Source organism: Canis lupus, chromosome 7, assembly GCF_003254725.2.
Source record: "Canis lupus dingo isolate Sandy chromosome 7, ASM325472v2, whole genome shotgun sequence".
Lineage (NCBI taxonomy): Eukaryota > Metazoa > Chordata > Mammalia > Carnivora > Canidae > Canis > Canis lupus.
In genome coordinates this window covers 52,221,697-52,240,591 of record NC_064249.1, presented here as the reverse complement: position 1 = coordinate 52,240,591, position 18,895 = coordinate 52,221,697, and the positions used below count along the sequence as shown (strand labels likewise).

General features: G+C 43.3%; 1 long non-coding RNA gene across 1 annotated transcript; it reads right to left on the bottom strand.

Annotated features, from left to right (window-relative positions):
• Positions 1 to 1,869: 1,869 nt before the first annotated feature.
• On the bottom strand, positions 1,870 to 15,700 carry LOC118355230 (uncharacterized). The gene is made up of 3 exons (XR_004817287.1): positions 15,587 to 15,700; positions 14,919 to 15,135; positions 1,870 to 2,021 (listed from the first exon to the last, which is right to left on the bottom strand). It is a non-coding gene; the product is annotated as an uncharacterized LOC118355230 (long non-coding RNA).
• Between the last annotated feature and the right edge of the window lie 3,195 nt (positions 15,701 to 18,895).

Below are 18,895 nucleotides of genomic sequence, written 5' to 3'. Positions count from 1 at the left end.
TTTCTTCAGAGAGTTAGAACAAATTATTTTAAGATTTGTGTGGAATCAGAAAAGACCCCGAATAGCCAGGGGAATTTTAAAAAAGAAAACCATATCTGGGGGCATCACAATGCCAGATTTCAGGTTGTACTACAAAGCTGTGGTCATCAAGACAGTGTGGTACTGGCACAAAAACAGACACGTAGATCAGTGGAACAGAATAGAGAACCCAGAAGTGGACCCTGAACTTTATGGTGAACTAATATTCGATAAAGGAGGAAAGACTATCCATTGGAAGAAAGACAGTCTCTTCAATAAATGGTGGTGGGAAAATTGGACATCCACATGCAGAAGAATGAAACTAGACCACTCTCTTGCACCATACACAAAGATAAACTCAAAATGGATGAAAGATCTAAATGTGAGACAAGATTCCATCAAAATCCTAGAGAAGAACACAGGCAACACCCTTTTTGAACTCGGCCACAGTAACTTCTTGCAAGATACATCCACGAAGGCAAAAGAAACAAAAGCAAAAATGAACTATTGGGACTTCATCAAGATAAGAAGCTTTTGCACAGCAAAGGATACAGTCAACAAAACTAAAAGACAACCTACAGAATGGGAGAAGATATTTGCAAATGACGTATCAGATAAAGGGCTAGTTTCCAAGATCTATACAGAACTTATTAAACTCAACACCAAATAAACAAACAATCCAATCATGAAATGGGCAAAAGACATGAAGAGAAATCTCACAGAGGAAGACATAGACATGGCCAACATGCATATGAGAAAATGCTCTGCATCACTTGCCATCAGGGAAATACAAATCAAAACCACAATGAGATACCACCTCACACCAGTGAGAATGGGGAAAATTAACAAGGCAGGAAACCACAAATGTTGGAGAGAAAGCGGAGAAAAGGAAACCCTCTTACACTGTTGGTGGGAATGTGAACTGGTGCAGCCACGCTGGAAAACTGTGTGGAGGTTCCTCAAAGAGTTAAAAATAGACCTGCCCTACGACCCAGCAATTGCACTTTTGGGGATTTACCCCAAAGATATAGATGCAGTTAAACGCCGGGACACCTGCACCCTGATGTTTATAGCAGCAATGGCCACGATAGCCAAACTGTGGAAGGAGCCTCGGTGTCCATCGAAAGATGAATGGATAAAGAAGATGTGGTTTATGTATACAATGGAATATTACTCAGCTATTAGAAATGACAAATACCCACCATTTGCTTCAACGTGGATGGAACTGGAGGGTATTATGCTGACTGAAGTAAGTCAGTCGGAGAAGGACAAACATTATATGTTCTCATTCATTTGGGGAATATAAATAATAGTGAAAGGGAATATAAGGGAAGGGAGAAGAAATGTGTGGGCAATATCAGAAAGGGAGACAGAACGTAAAGACTGCTAACTCTGGGAAACGAACTAGGGGTGGTAGAAGGGGAGGAGGGCGGGGGGTGGGAGTGAATGGGTGACAGGCACTGGGGGTTATTCTGTATGTTAGTAAATTGAACACCAATAAAAAATAAATTAAAAAAACAAACAAAAAAAAACTGGAAATCTTTGCTTTGGAAAATAAAACAAAACAGTGCCCAGTCCTTGCTTTTAATAAGAGGTCAAAATGAAATTAATTAATGGCTAGGTGATGTAATTGTGGCTATAAATGCCATAGGAAGGAGGTTACACAAAGGTGCTTGTCTTTCTGTGTCTTTGCCTACTTTTTGCCCACTATTTCTTCAGTGCATCATTCACCGTACCTGTTTCTTCCTAGCTTATGGAGTGGAGTGTGACTCTACATACGTTCTTGTGAAATGTGGGAAGATGGACTTACCCCATTCATTCTCCATGGACACTAAGCACTTTCCTCTTCACCATGTCTGAACCAAGACTTGTATCCTCACAAAGCAAACACGTTTTAAATAAAACATGTTTTATTTAAATCTTGGGTTTCTTTTGCATGAATCTCAGCTGGATCAGGCTGTGAGCTTTGTGGAAGAAGGAGACACAGGAACTCCTTCTGAAGTCTGAGGGGAAAATGAGGTGAGATAATGATTAGTGTTGGGACCAGAGTTCCTGGGATCTAACTTAAGAAAATCAATGTATTCTCTTGGGCAAGTTATAGATCCTTTGGGTATCACATTTGGCACCTTTAAGATGGATTGGGAAAAATGATTATCGAATTGGTAACATTAGTGTACTTTCTTACTTTCTTCATAGGATCAATATAAGAATCCAGTAGGATATGAGCTGTGACAACACTTTTAAATGTTAAAACACCATGATGCAAAAATGGATTACTGAGGCTTGGAAATATCATCTGACCCTCTGACTGTTAGATTTTATAATTGGTATTTTTTTCTTCCAAATGTGAGGTGGATCTTGAGTGTGCGTGGGTAGGGTGGGGTTAATATCTTAGGAGGGTTTATAAGAAGGTCTATCTTTTGAAATGAATGTTGAGAGCAGGAGGAGCCTATTCCACCAAACATCTCCTCCCTTCATGAATGATCCACTATGTGTCCTTGCCAGCTTTTTTCTCTGAGCGAAAACTGAGCTTCTGCAAAACTAATAATTAATTTCTTTGAACACCACATTTAACATACTTGCTGAAAAATCTCCAGCAGAGATCTTTACCTCCTTTGTCCCCATGTACCTCTCAAACTTTGGTTCCCACTGGTTCCTAAAACCCATCTCCAATACAGCCCAACTGGTCCGATCGCCTCGTACCCTGGTGCATTGCCTGTTGTAGCACAGACCAACATATGATAGGAAATGTTCAGTACACATTTCTTTGGAGGCGAAGTGTATCACTTTGCCATTCTCAAAGAATTCTTTTTGAGTAAATTCTTAGTACCACTTTCGAATGTTAAGCCCAAAGTGGTTAGTTGGATACTATTTGGGATGCAAGCAGAGCTTTGTTCCCAGTCGCTAAAATTCATACAAAGTCAGCTTTTACTGCATATTTTGATAATCCTCAGTTCTGTGTCTCCTCTTCTTCCTCCTCCTTTCTAGCCTCACACACCAAGCAGGGCCAGGTTTTATTCCAGCAAACTTGGGTAACAATAGATATGATTGTCAGCCTCTGTGGGGCTGGCCAGGTTTTTATGAAATTAGACATATTTGTCTTGATGTTTAGGAGCGAGCATGAAATTCAAATCTGTGTGTTGGCATTCTGCGGGCTGGGCCTTTAATATTCAATGACATAACTTCATTGCAGTTTTGACAACACTATATAGAAGTTGTGCTTACCATTGAAAATTAAAGCCACTGAAAGCGTTGACAACAGCAAAATTGTGAATGCTTCCCGGCTCCTGAAGTGATTGCTATTCCAGTTTGTCTAGAAGTGCTTATTGTGTTTGTAATGCCGTCAGTTCCACTTACAGACGACTTGAAGTCGATGCCATACAGGTAAGTACCAAAGAAATCTCCGTCTTCTTTCCTCTCTTCATTCCTCCATTGCCTCCCACACAATTTTTCTGCTGAGGGTCTATTTGCATTTGGTTATAGAGCTCCTGAATCCCTCAACTTCTGAGCCAGTTGATTGCATTTCCCTTTCAAGTTCCCAGGTTAACCAGACTTTCATTTTTTCCTTTTGTTCATCTCCCTTTTCTTCTTTTTCTTTTTCTCCCACGTGAGTATCAAGGAAGTTGAGTTTTAGGGACTTACTGAACAAATCCCCTGAGCCTGTGAATCACCTCCTCTTCTGTGTAAAGCAAATCTTGGGCAGGGGGGGTGAGGAGGCTTTGGTATCTGAGGAAGGAATACAAGAAACTATCTTTTGAAACCAATGTTAAGAGTATGGAGAGACTACTCTATTAACTGTGACTACAGTTCTTATAATGTTGAAAAAATAGTAAAAAGAAAAAAAATAATGGTTGGCTTGGCTACTGGTGGTGGTGGTGGGTATTAAAGCTAATGAACTAGCAGAGAATTCAGATAGCTTTGGTCTTAGGTTGGTTGCTGTTTTGGTCTTTGAAGGAGATTTCCTTCCTTTCTCACAGTTGATGGGGATGATTTTATCAGGAAAAAAATAAGTCTTTCCTCCTTAAGCAAGCTGAGAGCCTTGGAATGTAAAACTAGGAGTCTGGGTAGCACTGTCTGTGGCACTGAAAGCACTGATCCTGGAGGGGCTCTTGTGGGTGGAGGGGGAATACCTGCAGGAAGGGTCCAGCGTGAGAAAGAAGCTGTGTGGGTACCTGCATGGGCAGATCTGGGGAGTCAGCATGGGGGCAACCCCTAGGCTCCAATATGCTTTTCTCAGTACACTCCTAATTATAATTAATCCACTTTCCCATGCTTCCAGACCCTATTAGACCAAGGGAGGTTTACAACTGTGGACAAGAATTCCTTTCTGTTTCCAACCAGCCCCATTGGAGTTTGGAAAATATAAACCCCATTGTGAGAGCAGGGCTGCTGTGGGGTAATTTGAATGGTGAGGCACCAGGGCCTAGACATCTAAACTCCACCATGAACACTTTGTAATTCCTGAGAGCTGGTACAGTCTTTCCTGGTCCCTGACTTTCCCAGAGGACCATGTCACTAAGGGGAGGTAACTTGTCCTCAGATACCTTCGCAGGAGGCCCTTATTAGAGATACCATGTTTGTGACTCTTTCAGCAGCCTTGACATTGAAGTCTTGACAAGTTGTTGTCCTCAAAAGGAGTCAGTCAAATTGTAGAACATGGCTGGATTTTATAAATTTTTATGTATTAAACAAGAGGGTTTTATTTGTTTGTTTGGCTTTTTGTTAGCTTTCTTAGTTAACCTACATTTCCCCAGTGGCCCACTCTGATTTTGGTCTCATTTGCCATATGTGCTACCCTTCTGTGACTGTCCAAGCGACAAGTGTTATGATCTCTTGAGTGGATTGGAGGCTTGGGGTGAGCCCTGGTGACCATTCCCGAATTTGCACTATCAAATTCTTTCTTTGGTCCCTGATTTCTCCTAGTTTCAAAAAAGTTGAACTTTTGTCCAGAGCTGCAAAACATGGTATTGTTCCATGGCATTTTGAATGTGAATGATCTAGATATCATCAAAATTCAACTTTATTTTTGCTTTCTGACATTGTTTTAAGCTTTTTAAGTGGAAGGAATTTTCCCTGTGCTCAATGAGAACTGTGGCACATCTTATGGCTTTTCTGCTTTTGAAAAGATAACTAGATAGACCTATGACCATTGTTACAGGTCATAAATATAGGGTAGAGCCAATGAATAGTACATCTAGTCTCATGTTATGGTTAGAACTCTGAACTGGATTTAGCATTACATATTCTTCCCCATTTTGTCTTAGATTGCTTAAAGCTAGAAACCTGGTATGGAAACACAATATGGTTCTTTGGCTCTCTCTCTTTGCCTGACTCCTTGCTATTCTTCTTTCCCACTTGGTCACTAGCTGCTATATTGGATCTCACAAATTTGGAGGCATAGGAGGGAGGAGAGGTGAGTGGAAGAGATAGTATCTGCCTGGCTGGATTTATCATGGTCTCCAGTATTGGCCAATGTATAGAACTGATACTTTCTCTTGAGGGCACTTACTTGGGATCTTTAGAGGTTCCCTGCTGGGTTCCTCTATCCTAAGGTTCCTATGATCTGTGTGTGACTCCCCATCTAGTCCAGTTGGACATTTGTGACATCTTTCTTTGCTACGGGCATGCAGTGATACCTGTCAAGCTTCTTTCTTTTCAAGACCTTCCTTCCTCCAGGCAACTCTACTGACCAAGAAGACTCAGAGTAGCTTCTCTCTACCTGGCCCATATCTGGGGGCATCTCTTATTTAATTCTAGGAGTGAAGGCTAGGCTAGTGAAGCAGCCCTCACCATTGGAATAATTGGTTAGAAACTCTGTCCTTTCCCAGGAGATTTGTGGGTGGGGACCAGACTCCTGATTCTAGTCACTTTAGCTTTCTCAGATGCAAGTCAAGTGGGAGTCCTCTGTGTCAGAATTCTAAGTGTAGAAACACATTTCAGATTCCTACAAGAGGCCCTGTTGGAGAATTCCTCATTAGGCCTGGGGAGAGAAGATGACATTTTTCTATTCTCTCTAATTTCTTGACTGAGCCGAGGACTCTGAAAGTTGTGAAACCATGTTCCACTTCTTTCCTTTATAAATTCTGCAAAAGGGGTCATGCTGAAAAATGAAGCAGAAAGGACCCATTCTGTCTTGTTGTACATGCTTCCCTCTCACAAGGGCCTTAAATTCTAGATAAAGAGCCAAAATAAAATGAGGAAAAAGTTAAAAAGCAATGAAGGAGATGTTACAAGTCAAGGAGCCCCAAGTCCCAATTGTACTGTATGGACAATTAACACTATGGTCTGGTTAGGGTTGGGAAGATGGTAGAAAGGGGGATGCAGGGTGGACTCATAAATGTGTGTATTCAAAGCAGTCAATTTTAGCCTTGTTGCAATCTTCCTCCTTTTCTACTTATAATTCAAGATTCAAACACTCTGAGATGATGAGCCAAGCTTTAAGGATTCTTCTGGCTGGGAATGACTGGCTGAGAAAATGCATCGAGGTCCAGGAAGCTCCTGTAGGGAGGCACTGTGCTTGATGAAACATATTACTTGTATTAAGCACCATATGCATGTAAGCCTTGCCCTGTTAACCTACATGTGTTTCTGGCCAATTCTGGAGGCCTCCTGAGATACTTGGTACATTTAGAAGCAATAAGCTTGGATCAACAACATTCACTTTGCAGAAGCTTTTAGACAATTGTTCACTCAACGTATAAATATATTCAATATATAAATATATATACCATACACCAGGCATTGTGAAAGAAAGTACAGTCTCTCAGGTAGCTTAAGAGATGAGAGGCACATATTCGATTACTTTTCAGAGGAGAGATGCCTTCTTGCTGCTGTAGTCTAGGAAAACTTCACCAGAAAATGGGAATCAGTAATGTTTCACCTCAGATTTCATCAGCTCACCAAGCCCTGGGTTCCTAGCTCTGCTCAGTCATGGTTTCTGGGCTCCTCAAATGCATAAGTACTAACTTTATTCAGTGTTGGCAAAGACTTTGACAGGGACACTGAGTCACCATCCCCTATACCTGAAGGATCCAGTACTTCCAGAATTTTGTGCTGTGCTTCATGAGAACTGAGTGCATATCCTGGCACAGAGTAGGTCTTCCCTAAGTAGTTGTGAACTTACTGAATGAGAACATGAGAGGGAGGGAACCTCTGGGGTCAAGCTGGTACAAGGTACCTCTGGCTTTGACCCTAACCTGAATGGGGCCTCAGAGGCTGTGTTGGAAAAGACAAAGTCAAGCCTCTGGGGATAGTCCCAATGGGACAAAGTTGCTCCTGAAGAACTTCTGTCCTCTAGGCATTTTTTCTCCACCTTCCTTTTTTTTTTTTTTTTTTTTGAGAGAGAGAGAGAGATCAAGAATGAGCATGGTGGGGAGAAGGGTGGAGAGAGAGAGAGAGAGAGGGAGAGAAAGAGAATTTTAAGTAGGTTCCATACCCAGTGCAGGGCCCAGCATGGCATGGGGCTTGACCTCATGACCCTGAGATCATGACTGAGATCATCACCCGAGCTGAAATCAAGAGTCAGGCACTTAACTTGCTGAGCCATCCAGGCCCCCCCCCCCCCCCCCCCCACCTTTTTATTCTTTTTTGCAGGTATTGGTTTGTTGTGTCTCTGAGAGGATTTGTAACACAGCCTTTCTGCCTCTGGAGGAAAATGACTGTGATTGTTTCAGAACTCCCACCCGGCGGCCACTAGGGGCGCTTCTGATTGAGGTGGCTTTGGGGATAGAGTGACAGAGAGCTCCGGGCTTCCTAGAGCTTCAGTTCTTGGTTGCCAGAAGCTCCATACTATGTGTATACCAATTTTCTTTACTTGGTACTGGGGGTCATTTACTCCATTTCTGCTTCTGCTGGGAAAGCTTCCCACCAACTTTTTTTTCTGGCATGGCTTACCTTCCTGAGGGAATGTTCTGGGTTGAACTAAGAAGTTCTTCATCAGCATTCGTGTCTTCCCCCTCACCCTAACCTTCCTCTTGAGGGCACTTGTGTTCTCCCTCCCCTTAGAATCAGCCCTTGAAATTCCTGGGTAAGTGGAAGATACTTCCCACAGAGCATCTGCCCTCACTCTTGTTTGCATAAGGAACTGAATTGTTACCATCAAAGGTTGGGGGCCCCATGTGAGCAGTTGGGGCCCCCTCAGGTCCCCACAGTCACATCATCAGGTGACTTCCCATGCACTCACACTGGAGAGCAGAAGAGATAGAACCTCCACACCAGGCTGACTTGGCTCCTTTCCTCCCTCCACCAGTCTGGAGGTTTCTGAGGTTGCAGACTGAATCTACTGTTTAATTTCTAACCTCCCATGGCTCTCAATTTAGGGCTCGCCTATGGGGTCCAACCACTCAATTAGGGCAGGCATTAAAGGCCGTGGCTGTTTTTACAGCATGCAGAGGGGGGTGGGTGGCAGCATGTCCCCAATCCAGGAGACTTTCCTTGTCCATGACAGCCTCCTTCACGGTTTCTTTATTGGATAGCAACTTGGTTATGGGGTAAAGCCATGGCAAAAGTTAGGTAACATAACTAAAAGCAACATTGGGACATGGACTAAGGCTTGAAAAAACTGGGGCAGTGACAGGAGAAGGGCCCAGGATGGAGGAAAGGGAAGCTAATAGTGGAATTGAAAACAACAAAGAAAGTCTTCCCTCATTTCGATGTTTTTGCCAAAGGTGACCCCCGCAGTCCATTGCTGTCCCCTCTGCAGGGTTTTAAACCACCTGCTCTCATTTTCTAAAAATATGAGTAGCTACACTTTATGGAGCACCTACCTCTTGAGGCAGGATATTTTTTATTCTTCTTTTAGAAATGAATGGAGAATCAGCGAAGTTAATAATCTTCCCAAGGTGGCACAGCCAGTGGGCGGTGGAGCTGGCATTAAATACAGTCGTCAAAGCTGTGATTTTGTGACACAGTCATTCTGTCACCTCTTGAATGCCTACTCCTTCTTTCTCTTTCTCTTTCTCTCTCTCTCTGATCTGAACTTGGTGCTGATAAGATTTTTAAGCTAATTTGAGAATGCCACTTGGCCTAGACCATTCATGTGCTTCTGGCAAGAGTCAAGAGGGAAGAGCCCAAAGAGGGCCAGGATATTGTCCAGTACACATTCCATGAGAGACCCTCAAGGATTGTAGACTCTCATCCTGTTCACTTTTTTCTCTCTGTCCTGTTCTTGGCAACTGTCCCTTAAGCCCGTCTGTTCTCTGCCTCTAATATATTATGCTGATATTTTATTACCAAACAATTACATCCACTAATTTGAAAAGGAAACGAGCAGGAAATTGCAATTATAAGAGTAAAAGCAATGCTCTTTTATTTCTCCCCTTTATGCATATGAAATATGGTTTGTCATTGCTGCAAAACAGACTTTCCTCTTCTTCCATGGCTCTTCACTGCCTGTCTTTAATAATTGAGCAGAAATGAAAGTAATAATTAGATTCCTGATAACAGAGGAGATATCCATGGGTTTGCACATGTGGAGGCTCATCTTGGAGCCACAGGGCCGCCACCATGTCTCTGTGGGAGAAAGCATACTTCATGCTGCTGCACTCCTGTATCTTCCAAAGCATTCTTTATATCCATGGTCTTCTATGTAGATTAATTATTTGTTCACAATTATTGTTTCCTCTCTGCCCTTGCTATGTTTTCCTACCCCATTGACTTTGGGCTTGGTCAGAACTTGCTTTGGTTAATGGAATATGGATAGTTGTGATGTTCACCTCATTTAATTGAGCAGAAACTTTCAATGTGCTTGCATGATTTGGCCCTGCTTCCCTTGAGCGATACTCAGGATGGCGGCTGCTCCATCTAGGTCCCTGAGTGATTACGGTGCACAGAAATGCCCTGCTGACTCCTGATGGATGTATGGTGAGAGCAAGAAATAAATGCTTTCTGTTTTAAGCCACTGAGATTTGGACCTGTTTTTTAATCACAGCATAACCCAGCCCACCCTACTGATATATCTGTGATCTCATTTGGTTCTCATTATATCCATGGGATAGAGAAAAGGTTGATCACACTGGGTGGTGTGGGGGAAAGAGCGTGTGATGTGGAATCAAAGGGATCTGGCTAAGAATGCTTTTTCCATCATTGCTGGCTGGGCAGGCTTAGCCAGGCAACCCAGTGTCTCTGAAATTCTGTTTCTTTATCGGTAACAAAGGAGCAATTATTCTTACCTTGAAGGTTCCTGAGAATTAAAGTTGGTGTATGCCAGAGGCCCTAGCATAGTGCCCATCACAGAATAAACAGCTAATAAAAGATAACTGTTTTCAAAAATATTATTTAAAAATTCCCTTTTGACATTATCTCCATTGAGTAGATTAGAATGCTGAGGCTGAATCTACCACAGAGAGCCACCCACGTGCATTTCCAAACAGCTGGAGTGTGAGCTTCAGCTTCCAGACTGGGTCCAGAGCTCTATCTCTGGTCTAATACATTCTCACTGAGTCCCACACGTGGAGCAGCACTAAGAGTTAGGGATGGGGACGGTGACAAGAAACAAAAACACTGCTCCTTCAGGGAATGCCGTCTACACAGTGAAATGAACTAGATAACAGAGCTAGCTCCAAAGAAGCTGCTAGTTTGAGGCATACAGTATCCTAACATTCTAACTTTGTGTCCATATCAATCACCTGAGGAGCTTAATAAAATGCAGATTCCCTGGTCCTTTCCCTAGACTTTCTACTTTAATCCTATCCTACACAGTTCAAGGAGGAGGAGATAGTGGGCTCCTTAAATCAGGTTCCCTGGGTTCAAATCCCTTTTCTGGCACCTACAAATTAATTACACAATTCTGGGCAGCCCCGGTGGCCCGGTGGTTTAGTGCTGCCTTCAGCCCAGGGTGTGATCCTGGACCCGGGATCCAGTCCCACATCGGGCTCCCGCATGGAGCCTGCTTCTCCCTCTGGCTGTGTCTTTGCCTCTCTCTCTCTCTCTCTCTCTCTCTCTCTCTCTCTCGAATAAATAAATAAATAAATAAAATCTTAAAAAAAATAATTACACAATCCTGGGCAAGTTACCCAAACTTTCTGTGCCTCAATTTCCTCACCTGCAAGATGAGGCTAAAATTAATAGTTATATATTTCCTTGAGGATTAAGTTTGGTAATATATGCCAATATGCCAAGCTCATGGCACTTAGCAAGCACTCAATGAGTGCTGCCCATCACTATTCTGATGCAGGCATTATAAGAACCACTGATCCAGAAGCTTCTTTAAGGAATGGCCCAGGGCAACCCCTTCCTCTGGTGTCCTAGCTGGATTCTCTCTCATGGGGATTTTTGAGACTGTGGTCTCCACCCTTATGGAGTCTATCAGGGGTATTTCCAATTATGGAAGCTTTGAGTGCAGAGGAATATTTGGGTTAAGCCGTGCTTCTCAGTGGTTCTTAACTTGCACGTGTGCCACTCAAACCTGCAGAGGTTTGCTTCTGGGAAAAGCCCTCATTAGTAAACTTTGTTTGGAAACCATCTCTGGCTGGCAGGAGGGTAGCAGGGTAGCAGTGGGAGAAGTTCTTGGCCCTTGGTGGCCTGAGGCTGGAGTCAGGGCTGGATTTGTCCCAGTTGAGCTTTTTCACTTACTACTCTAGCACTGTGCCAACTGCCTCATTTTGACTCTTGCTAATCATCAGATATTAGAAGATATAAGAATCACATTTATTATAAGAAAGGCCTTCTTCTTCTTCTTCTTCTTCTTCTTCTTCTTCTTCTTCTTCTTCTTCTTCTTCTTCTTCTTCTTCTTCTTCTTCTTCTTCTTTCTTCTTCTTCTCCTTCTCCTTCTCCTCCTCCTCTTCCTCCTCCTCCTCCTCCTCCTCCTCCCCCTCCTCCTTTTCCTCTTCTTCTTCTTCTTTCTTCTCCTTCTCCTCCTCCTCTTCCTCTTCCTCCTCCTCCTCCTCCTCCTTCTCTTTCTCCTTCTCCGTTTCCTCCTCCTCCTTCTTTTCTTTGAATAATTCATGTTCAACTTAGAAGGATTAAATATGGGATGACCTCCCACTCCAGCAAGAGCCACAGATGGAAATCAGGTTTCTCAGGGGAGACAGACTGCCTCTTTGTGCTGCCATGAACAGTCTGATGCAGGACCTTGGGGCCATCCCTCCCCTTTGTCTCATTTGCCTGCACTGGCTCTCCAGTTTCACATACTCATCTGGGTCTGCCCTTCAGCATGCTATCCTCAGCCATGGAAATGGGGCCATAAGAAGGCAGAGGGTCTCTTTTGGAGCAAGCAGGGCCCTGACCTGGGAGAATCTGCCCTTTCCCTGGGCCCAGGAGGCTGTTACCATAGATTCTGGTATGAGGCTAGAAGAAGCGATAGGGGGTATAGAGGAGAGCTCCCCTCTCCTCATGGCGAGCCTTCAAACTCCAGTTCTCCGACTACTTGGGAGGGGTGACCACAGGCAATTCTTAATCTCCCTATTGCTTTAGCTTTCTTACCTATAGGAAAGATGAGAGTGGTGTTGTCCTGAGGATAAAAGTGAAAGGAGAAAATATAGAAACATACCAGAATAGGAAACACCCATAGAAACCACTCAGAATAGGGTCTGGCATTTGATAATCTCTCAATTAACATCAGCTGTTAACATTATGTCTCCTTTAGATTTGAAGTTTATGATGAGGTATAGGGTTTATTGTATTTTATTTGTTCAATTAAAAATTAATTTTAATTACATAAGGAATTCATGAATACATTTTCCTTGTAAAAAATTAAAACATTACACTGAAAACTATAATTCATTTTGACTGCCCCCATTCCTGGTTCCTCGTTCCTCCCCAGCATTTATTGGCTTTCAGTTTGATCTACAGTCTTCTAGGATATTTCTGTTTTTTAGATTTTATTTATTTACTTGAGAAAGAGAAAGAGAGAGTGAGAGAGTGAGTAGGGGAAGGAGCAGAGGGGGAGGGAGAGAGAATCTTGAGCAGACTCCACATTGAGCACATACTCAGCACTGAGCTTGGAGCCCCATGATGGGCTCAACTAGGGCCTTGATCTCATGACCTTGAGATCATGACCTAAGCTGAAACTAAGAGTAGAAGGCTTAACTGACTGAGCCACCCAGCTCCCCAAACTTCTAGGATTTTTTAAAAAGGCACCTATGTACATGTATGTACTTGTAGAAAATAATATAGCATATATAAGTGTCCATATGTAATCTAGCCTAAATGGTATCAGACCCATATGTCTTTTTCATTTTACACTGTGTCTTAGAGATTATTTTATTTCAGAACATAGAGGTGTGCCCTATCTAAAAGCACCTTCAGAGTATTTTGTATTATGCAGTATTTCATTTAATTTAGTCGTTGTTTAAAATTTCCCCTTGCTATAGACAGTACTAGAATAAACATCCTTGTAGACGTCTCCATGTACATATACATCTTCAGACTTTCTCAGGGGTTATCCTATTCTCCAAAGTGGCTGTGCAAACTTACACTTGTATTAGTTGTATACAAATTACATGTTTTTGTGTATCTCATCATCCTTTTATATTACCTCACTATGATTTTGCCAGTCTAGGCAGTATAAAAGGATACAGAATTGTATTGATGTTTTAATGAGAACTTTCCTTATTCCTAATGAAGTTGAGCCACTTTTTATATTTATGGGTTGATGGTGTTTTCTCTTTTGTGGATTACCTCTTGTGCTCATTGCCTACTGTCTTACTTAGTTACTTTTCTTTTTCTTATTTTTTTGCAGATCTTTTTAAAAACATCTTTTGGATAGTTATCCTTTCTGTGTTACATTTGGTGACAATGTTTCCCTTCCATCTACTCTTTGCCTTTGTCCTATACATGTGCCTACTTTTGACTTAATCTATTCATTTCACCCTGTTCTTTAAGGGCTTGCTATCGTATCCTATTTAGAAGCAGACTCTCCAAAAAAAAAAAAAAAAAAAAAAAAAAAAAGAAGCAGACTCTCCTTATCCTCAGCATCATAAACTCATTTTCCAATGTTGTTTTTCTGTTTTTCAAAAGTATCAAGTCTTTCATGTATCTGGGCTCTATTTGCAAATGATGTAAAGTAAGATGTACTTATAGGCAGTAGACACTGAGCTAAGAGCTTTATATGTGTGATCCCAGTCATTCAAACTACCTGAAAAGTTAGGCATTCTGGCACCCATCTTGCAGAAGAGGAAAAAAAAAACTGAAGAGATACAATGATTTGCCCAAGGTCCCAAAGGCCAATGCAGAGCAGCCATCTGAAATGACATCTGTCTGTGGGATTATACAGATCTCTGCACGTCCAGATGCCTCTCCCAGAGCTCCATGCAGGCTGAGTACTGGCTGATCACACCAACAGAAGGAATTTGGATCAGGTAGGGGAGCCCCTCTTGTGTCAGGAACTGAAATTACTGAGCATCCCTAAAGGCCAGGAAGACAGGCACTAGAGCGGCAGCGGACTTCTGGAGAAGTGGAGGAATCCCTCAGTCTCAGAAAGTTGCTTACCTGACCCAGCCTTGGGCAGTGCTGCTCCCGAGAATATGAGCATCCAGCCCAGACCAGTCCTGCTCCTCCCTGGTAGGACACAGAGCTAGACTTTGTTCCTCTCTCTGTACAGCAGGAAGGGTCCAGGAAGCTGGGAGCACAACCTTTCCTTTGTTACCCACTTCTCTTGTACCGATGACCAGAGAGGCTTCGTATGGGGTGGGGGTCATAAGAGGGCCAATATACGGAGGGGAAAAGCTTTTTCTGGCACTTCCCTACAAATCTCACAGCGCCACCCCCACCCACTCACCTGTATGGGCTGGAAGCCTGGCTCAACTGTTCCATCTCTCCCCAAAGAGCTGTGAACCACACACTTAGCAATGCAGAGAGATGGCTCCAGGCACCCTCGGCATTTATTATAAATCACTGACACAGGAAAGATATGAGTCCCCACCTGCAGAATCACTGAAGCAGCAACTGCCGGCATATCTTACCTGAAAACGATTTCTCTGCTTTTGCCATAGCACATGGGGCTTTGGGGGCCAAACCCAGAGGAGCCATTCCCTGGGGCACCATTCTCAAATGTAGGGAATGTTTTCCTGATATGATTCTTACATCAAGACTCTCTTGAGTGCTGGTATTTTCTGACCTCTCTTGAAAGTATCCTCCTCTTGTCCCTCCTCATGAACTATGTCTTTCTCATTCTGCAGCCTGCATTATGATACAATTTTGTTATCTTCTACATACTAATAGATTAACTTTGATCTGATCACCAGTTACAATGTTTTCCCCCACCACAAAGCAAATCAGTTCTGACAGTCTTTACGTGGGGACAGCCACAGATCTCAGTCTCACAAGACTGCTCTCCCATCTTCAGACTCCAGGTTGTCACCTGTGCCTCTGACCTGGTGGCTGTAAATTAGAGGTTCCCAGGATTCTCTCCTTGAGTTTGATTAATTTGCTGGAGTGGCTCACAGGACTTAGGAAGCTAGTTTACTCACTGCATTAGTGCTTCATTATGAAAGGATATAACTTAGGAATAGCTAGATGGAAGAGATACATAGGGCAAGGTTTGGGCAAAGGGCTACATTCCCATGCCCTCTCTGAAAACTCCACTCTCCCCAGACTTCCACATGTTTACTAGCTCGGAAGCTCTGCAAACCTCGTCCTTTTGGGTTTTTATGGAGGCTTCATTACATAGGCATGACTAATTAAATCATTGGTTATTGGTGATGGCTTCAACTTTCTGCTCCTCTCCCCTTGCCCATAATCAGGGGGTGAACCTGGAAGTTCCAACTCTCTGTTCTTGGTTGGTTCCCCTGGCAACCAGCCCCCACCTTTCAGTTTTTTCAAAAGTCACCTCATTTGTGGCTGAAAGGGGCTAGTTATGAATAACAAGACACCCATTTCACCTTGATGGCTCTAGAACTATTTCAGAAAATGAGGACAGGAGACCAAATATTATGCTGAAAGATGCTCCCATTGCTCTTATACTCATGAAATTCCAAGGCTTTTGGGAGTTGTGAGCCAGAAACTGTGGACCAGGACTGAATATATATTAGAAGTATATTTTGGTTATCTGGTAACCAAATATGTATTTCTTGTAAGTCACAATTTTGCAAGCTCTTTAAGGGAAGGGATGGTCTTCTTTATGGGAGGTCAATAAAGACTATTTAATTTATTTTTAAAAAGGCACAGGAAAACAATTAAATCTTTTCTTTCCTAATGAAAAAAAAAAAAAAAAAAAGCTGATCTCCAAGTCAGTTGATTTCTTCTCTTCCAGAACACAATACATTCATTCCCCACTCTAAACCTTTGTTCCTTCAGTTCTCACATATGCGATGCCCTGTTTTCTGTGTCTGAGTTGGTATTTAGACTCTTCAGTTGTGTTGATGGAGCTGTCCTTGATATGTGCATTTTAATCATGTATGCTTTGTAAAATGAAGGCAGAGGGCAGAAGTGGCCCTTCCTGTGTGGTTTGGGCTGGCCTCCCCCTTGGCCCTGGAGCTGACCCTGTGTGTTCCGCTGTCTGGGAGGCTGTATGGAGGCATTCACCAGGCAGGTCTGGCCTGTGGTCTGACCAGCCGGTGCTACCCTTTGCTTTTCAGATCAAATTCCATCATCATCAGGCAGGGATGCCCTCCAGATGGCCCCACACATGCACAGATGCTGCTGGGAAGGAAAGGGGAGGTTCCGTGGGCCTGGCCCATTGTATATCATCCTGAATCAGTTTACCAGACTAAGGAGTGCATCCGATTGGCTCTGTCACTTCTTGGTGGGCAGTTTCCTACTCAGATCCCTCAACTTCCTTTTCCCCAACCCAAACTCCTAATGTGGAGCTTGTCCCCAGATAACTTGAATTTAACAACCATTTCTCTTGGTGGAATAGTGGGAACAAGAGAAATATCCCCTTTAGTGAAAATTATTGAATTAAAAAAAGATTCTAATATGACATCCCCTACCTGTCTCAAGAAAGGTGTCTTTCTCTTAGATAAATGTTGGGCTTGTTAGATGATTGTACAGATCTTCCTCAGCTTACAATAGGATTATGTCCTAATAAACTCATCGTAAATTGAAAATACTGTAAGTCAAAAATGCATTTAATGCTGCTAACCTACTGAACGTCACAGCTTAGTCTGGCCTACCTTAACTTGCTCGGAACGCTTCTATTAGCCTGTAGTTGGGCAGAATCATCTAACACAAAGCCTCTTTTATAATAAAGTATTGAATATCTCATATAATTTATTGAATACTGCATTGAAAGTGAAAACAGAATGACTATCTAAATACACAAGTGTATCTGTTGTTTAGTCTCCTGATTGCGTAGCTGACTGGGAGCCATGGCTTGCTGCCTTCTGCCCAGCATCACAAGAGAGGATCATAACAGATATCACTAGCTCAGGAAAAGATCCAAATTCAAAATTTGAGTACAGTTTCTACTGAGTGCATATCACATTTGCACCACTGTAAAGTAAAAAAATACAGGTGACATCTGTATTGTGTATGGTGGTCCCTTGAGGTCCTATGGCAAGGGACACCTTTGTTAGGGCACTGTGGAAAAGTGAACCCTCTGCAGAAACCACAACTTTGGTGGGAGTCCAGTAGGCTAGGCCTCTCCAGCCTTATTCCATTGGTGGAGGGGTGTGTAAGCATCTCAATCAATGCACTTAATTTGTCCCAGTGTGAGGGAGTCGCAGGGCAGCCTCCTGATCCTGGACTCTGTTGCTTCTCACTGTCAGCATCCTGGTTTGCCAGACTGTCCAGGCACATGACCGCTCAGCTTCTTTCCCTCATGTAACTTGAGTCTTGTTCTCCCAGATGGGCAGAATGGAGTAGGGCTTGTGTGTGGAGGCCAGGCAGTGGATGGAGGTGATGATTATGGCAAGTCTCTCGAAGACCAGCTGACTCTGTGGTGGGTGCTGGTATACGAGAGCTTCTTCCTGTGCCCTCAGGAGACTCTTAGAAGAGTCTCCTGACTTTGTCAACCCTAGGGGATGGGGTTTGTGTCAGAGGAAGAAGGTGGCTTCCTTATCAGTTCCCTATAGAGCTGCTTTAGGCAAGGTCTCACTTGCTATGATTAGACTTGCTATAATTAGATTCCATTTATGCCTGTATGAATTATCCTGTGGAAGAATGTGGCATAGAGTGAAGTTTTGGGCAGGAAGAAATGAATTCTGCTGGGGAAATCAAGGAAAACTTCAGGTGTTTAGGATGTTTGATAATAAGTCAGAATTTGCTAAGGAGAGAACAGAACAAGCACCTTCCCTTTGGGGGCAGGGAGTTAGAGATCCTATATGCTGTCCCCAGAGTAGAACCTAGCTGGGCCAAGAGAAGGGCAAGTCGGGGAGGGTTGTGCTGTCTGGGGAGCAGATGGGAATTGAAGGAAATGAGGGACCATCAAACTCCAGTAGCAGGTGAAGCCTTCCTTGAGTGTGACCTGGCATTTGAATTTCTGTCTTTCTGTAGAAGGGAGAACACTTCCAAAATGCTGTAGGTTGCTTTGATTTAGAAAAGCTACATTGTGTAGGCATTTGGGCAACTGAGTTATGGTATAAAGAGAAGTCCAGCTGTACAGTGATGACTTCTGCAGTTGTCTTTGGTTCAGACTGAGTCCCTTGCTGAGGGAGGGTCTATGGTGATCAAGGGTCAGGGGCAGCTACCCTCAGATTTCAGAAGTGGACCCAGTGATGGGGTCCCTGGGAAGTGAATTACAGCTATGATTCAAGTCAGGCCAGGTGGAACTTTCAGAGTTCATCATGAGTCCAGCACATCTTCTTTCTGAGGTTCCACAAGAGGCAGTAGAGACTGTGTGTCTGCCCTGGGCACCCATTGTCTTTTCAGGGGAAACAGCTCCAAATACCCAACACTATAATAATCAGGGTGACAGGGTGTGGCTTCTCACAGGCAGTGCTGTGGGAGGGCAAAAAGACGGGGGGAGATGGGTGGCTTGGCCTCTGGGTATGGGGAATGA